This window comes from Saccostrea cucullata, unplaced genomic scaffold, assembly GCF_032062105.1.
Source record: "Saccostrea cucullata isolate Sc308-1 unplaced genomic scaffold, CSIRO_AGI_Scuc_v1 ctg4421, whole genome shotgun sequence".
Taxonomy (NCBI): Eukaryota; Metazoa; Mollusca; class Bivalvia; order Ostreida; family Ostreidae; genus Saccostrea; species Saccostrea cuccullata.
The window spans coordinates 37131-42615 of record NW_026930685.1 but is presented as its reverse complement, the minus strand read 5'-3'; the positions used below and the strand labels follow the sequence as shown (position 1 = coordinate 42615).

At 36.4% G+C, this 5485-nt stretch overlaps 1 pseudogene; it reads left to right on the top strand.

The window, feature by feature from the left end:
- The first annotated feature begins 17 nt into the window (after positions 1-17).
- LOC134229607 (uncharacterized) lies at positions 18-4329 on the top strand (annotated as a pseudogene).
- Positions 4330-5485: the final 1156 nt, after the last annotated feature.

Below are 5485 nucleotides of genomic sequence, written 5' to 3'. Positions count from 1 at the left end.
GGGGTTTGCACCCTAGAAAAGTTGCAGCTGCAAGTCTTGCACAGCGGTATGCCAGTGAAATGAAGTCTACTGTTGCAGATATAGTGGGCTATCAATGTGGAATTCAGAAGAAAGTTTCTGACCAGACAAAAGTAGTGTACATGACTGACCATACACTGTTAAATCAATGCATCAAAGATCCTTTGTTAAATGATTACTCCTGCATTATTATTCATGACACATGAGCGAAGCATATACACGGACCTTTTGCTTGGCATGATAAAGAGAGTGTTTACCTCGGAGATATGACATGCGTGTCATTGTGACGTTTCTGCAACAATTTATCCAGAACTTTTTGTTCGATATTTTAAAGACTGTCCAGTGATTAAGTACCTGGCAGAATGTATCCCGTCGATATAGAATGGGAGACATGTTCTAAATGTGAAGACTTGGAAGAATATGAAGAAAAGCAGTTGAAAAGACGTTTAGAAATCCATGATAAAGAACCCCCTGGTGATATTCTACTTTTTCTCACAGGTCAGTTGGAAATTGAAAAGTGTATAGAAAGACTGCAGTGGGAACTTGAGGAGAGAACTGATCACTGGATATTGCCACTTCATGGTAAACTTCAAACAGAGGAACAAAACAAAATTTTCAAGCGCCACTGGGTAAAGAAAAATTGTAATTAGCACTAATGTGGCAGAAACTTCTGTAACAATTCCTGGAGTGAAATATGTGATTGACACTGGGCTTGCAAAAGAAATGAAATATGACCCCGACAAAAAAGTGAACTCTTTAAGAGTTATTAAAATAACAAAAAGTTCCGCAGATCAAAGGAAAGGAAGAGCGGGAAAGGCCCCAGGGAAATGCTACCGATTTTATTCCGAAGAAGTTTATGACAACATGGGCAGCTGCTTCTATTCCAGAAATTTTGAGAATTCATATCGGTCACTGCGATCTGAATTGATGCAACTGAATGTGAACCCTCTTGATTTCGATTTGTTGAGGCACCACCCAAATAATTCAATGGAAACAGCCTTTCAGCAATTGGTCGATCTGCAGCAGTTAAAATGGGAAAATTACAGATCTAGGGCGCTGGATTGCTCAACTACCCTTGGACCCAAATTTGGGAGTTTTTGTTCATGATGCAATTGAGATGAAGGTTGGTTTAGATGCTATCATAATTGCGGCATCATGCACAGTGAGTGGGAACTTGTTTTACAGAGCTGGAACTAAAGAACAGAAAGATAGATGTGACAAATTAAAAATTCCTTTCTGTCATAGCAAAGGTGACCATTTCACATTTTTAAGTGTCTTTAAGACATGGCATTACATTCCCGAGAAGGAGAAAGGTCAATGGTGCTTGGATAACTCCATCAATGGAAGGGCCATGAGAAGTATTCGAGACACTGTAAAGAGATCAGATTCATCTTGAAAAATCAAATGAATATAACAATAAAGTTTGAATTAAAAGATGTAGGCAGGAATGAGAGGAATTTACAAAAGCTTATCTTCAAGGCTTTTCGTAGCAACCTTTCTTACTTCCTTGGGCATGAAAAGGCTGGGTATTATTCCATTGACAAAGACCAGCAAATGACTGTTCATCCGTCTGCATCTTTCCAGTCTCTTGCATTATATCCAAAATGGGTTATAATTGAAAAAGTTTTGAACACATCTCGAGAGTTTGCCGTTAATGTAACAGAAGTAAATGAAGACGATGTACATGAAGCCTTAAAAAGAAATGAAATAAAGTTTGACATAACAGGAATTGAAAGGAAAAGAATTGAACCAATTTATACAGAATACATTGGATCACATACTCTGTAAAATTTGTGGGTAAAGGGTGGAAACATGCAAAGGATCTCGAAACTAAGCTAAAAAATGAAAATACAGATTCAGTCTTTGTAATTGATGCAGACAGAAATAAGGGCGAACTTACTATTTATGCACCTGGACAGAAGGATGAAGTGGCAACAGAAACGCTGAAAATGGAACTTGATCAGATTAGAGAAAATGTAAGAAAGGAGAAGATTATCATCTCGATCTATCCTAGGTGTTATAATGTCAAACTATCCATTGGACCAGGTGGATTAATACAAGATTTGTTGTGTGAAAAGATGATTATAACAATGTTTATGTATACTGCTCAGCAGATGAATTTGAATCTGACGGAGAATTAGTGGAATGGATGAAACAGTTTGGCGAAATTCGAAAGTTTCAAAAGAAATCTCCAGCAAATACTACTCAAAGATACCGTGGTGAAGTAGTGTTTGAGAATAGCGAATCTGCGAAGAAAGCAGTTACGTATACTGTATCAGGTCACAGTGCTTTAAAGTTCACATTAAACCCCCAGGTTGGAAAACAGAGGATTCTGATGCTTTTAAAGCCAAAATAATGTGGTGTCGCAGACAATCTCGAGGATTGGGTTCGTGCAAATTATGCATTCGGGAACACTGGAAACTGTTTGACTTTAAGTACGATGATACAAGTCTCAGTTGGTAGATCAAATGTTAAAATTAGTCGAAGTAGAGAGAACGCTGACCAATTGTACGTTCAAGGTTTCGAATTATCTTGTCAATGAAGGCATTTTGAGAGAAGGAATTGTGGAGGCCTTCAAGATACCCGAAAATCAAATTGGAAAAATCTTTGTACCACGCGAGAGGGTAATTACAACAAGGGAAATAATGGACACACATAAGAAGAAAGAATTGAACGGCATATTTCACAAATCGTGAATCCAAACAGATTCAATGTACATATAAGAGAACCCAGACCGCAAGACTATAACTCTCAGCGGTTTTATAACCTTTACTGACGCAGAACAAGGTGATGAGGTCTGCGCTAAATTGCAAAGCGAAAACCAGTTGTTCATCACTGGCAATGTCGTTACTGTTATTCCAAAATTCGCACTCGTTTATATGTACTGGAACGGGTATTCAAACGGGTTAGTAAAGATATCAAAGATTTTTGTGTTAAAGCTAAGAAAGATCGAGTAACTGTTGATATAAAGCAGAACACAACGGGTAACTATATTCTGAATATAGAAGCTGAAAGCGTAGACAATATGATAAGGACTACAAGACACAAAATCTTCTTTCAAGGTCAAATCTTAAAAATGGAATAAATCCAAGTATAAGATATATGTTCACAAGGGACGGACGGAGCAAAGCTGAGAAAATAATGGAGAAAACCCACACTCTTGTAATTTTGATGAATAGAACAACTATTTCCGTTCATGGCAAAGAGATGATTGGGCTTCAGCAATTTCAAAAATCCAAAAATATATTAAAAAACTGGCCTCCTCAAAGATTAGGTGGATTGATTTGAAGGGCGAAACCAAGCCTCCTGGATTGATGAAACGAATTATACAGATGCATGGTGTAGACCTTCAAGGATTGAAAGTGGAATCACATTTGTCCAGCGTAGAACTTGACCATAGAAGACATAAGATTAAAATGTTAGGCTCCGATGGAGCAATACAGTTGGCAATTAATGACATTGACGCACTTACGAAAGTGTTGATGGAAGACAATCAACACCAAATACCATCCACCGATCCAGAATGTGGAATTTGTTCTGCTCCATATCCGAATGTGATCTCTACCGACTAGAATCTTGTGGTCACGCATACTGCAGGGATTGTGTGAGGTTGCATTTGGATTCTGCTATAAGCACAAAAGAGTTTCCCCTACGTTGCTGTTATGAAGGTTGTGATATGCTCTGGGCTTGGAGTGATTTTAATAACATGAAGGAATTTGGATTCTGTACGACTCAAACGTTGATAGATGTTTTGGTTTTGGCTACGCCGCCCAGAGTACAGATAAAGCTAGGTACTGCATCACACCTGATTGTCAGATGGTGTACAAGGTAAGTCAGGGAGGAGGCAGGTTTGTGTGCTTCCTCTGCCACACAGCACTGTGTAGCAAGTGCCACGTCGAATACCACACGGGCAAATCCTGTGCAGTGTTTTCAGAAAAGAAAGCAGCTAGACGAGACTGGGCTTGGTGAATGGATGCGTCGTGATACTTTGAATAGAGATCTTTGTCCAAAATGCTATATAGGTATAGAAAAATATGATGGCTGTAATCATATGACATGTTCTCAGTGTAAATGTCATATTTGTTGGTTTTGCAAAGCTTATTTCAAAACAAGTACCGATTGTTATAGCCATATGGCCCACACTCATTACACATACGGTTAGAAAAATGTTTTTGTTGAAGATCCTGGGGAAAACAGTGTTACTAGCTTTTTGATAGTATATATTCAAACAATTTATTAGTTGGCTTTTATCTATAACAATTATAATAGGAAATCTTGATTTTATCTGTGCGCTTTAATGCGATTATTTAAGTAGCGGTGTTGTTATTTACAATTTTTTTTTCTTGACAATTGCAAGATGTCATATTAAGTAGCTTTAAATGTGTATAACTTGATCATCAATGTAAAATAACTCAATGGTTACATGTAATATATGACACTTGTAATGGGAAATCTAAACAACAATGATTTATAAAATGTGTGCTTTAATGGGAATATTTAAGTAGTGGTGTTCTTATTGATTTTGTTTCTTGACAATTGCAAGACGTCTTATTAAAATGACTTTTAAAGATTTTATACATGTATATAACCTGATTATCATTGTAAAATAACTCAATAGTTACTTGTAATCTTACAACACATCTTTACCACACATTTCACTCATTTTTCTTGAGAGGTCTCCAGAAAGTAGATTTATAGATTATCTGCATTTTTTTCATAAATCAACAATACGTTGCTTTAAAATCTTTTGATAATCCTACTACATGTACATGGTAGCTGGGTTCCATTTATAAGTATTTTGACACTGGTTAGTTTATATGTTCATATTTGATAAATTTATTGTTGAATGTTTTAACAACAGAATTTTCTATTTAGTGATTTAGGTTTTCAATAGGTTGATATAGAACTACAGTATGAGCATTTTTCAAATATTAAGTTAGGTCTAATACAACTTGTATTATGGCTTCTTTTATTCATTGCTATTGTAATATAAAAATGCTTTTAAAAAACCTAATAATTGTGATAATTGTGATAAAACTGAACGTATATTTACAAATATTATCATGTTATTAATTTGTAATATATTGCTTTTCTGATTGCATTTTAATCCAATAAAATTGGTTTAGCTGAATAAACTACAGTTGCAATTTTTGAGTATTGCTTCCATATTTCTGCAATGTCTATAGACCGTTTGATAATATATATCATTACACCCCCGCTTGAAAAGGCTGTCATCCGTCTCTCTGTAGGTTCGTCCGCCTGTTATGCTTTGGGGTACCCATCTCTTATCCGCAACTCCTCTCATAAGACTTTCCCAGAATCTTTATTACATATAATTGCCATTGTGACTGGCGATTTTACTCTTTGATCTGACACATATTTTGGGTTTCCCAAAGCAAAAACTTGGACACTGCGGAGACTGGACATGAAGGAGGCAGGGGTATCATTCTGTAAGCGCATTGCTCAC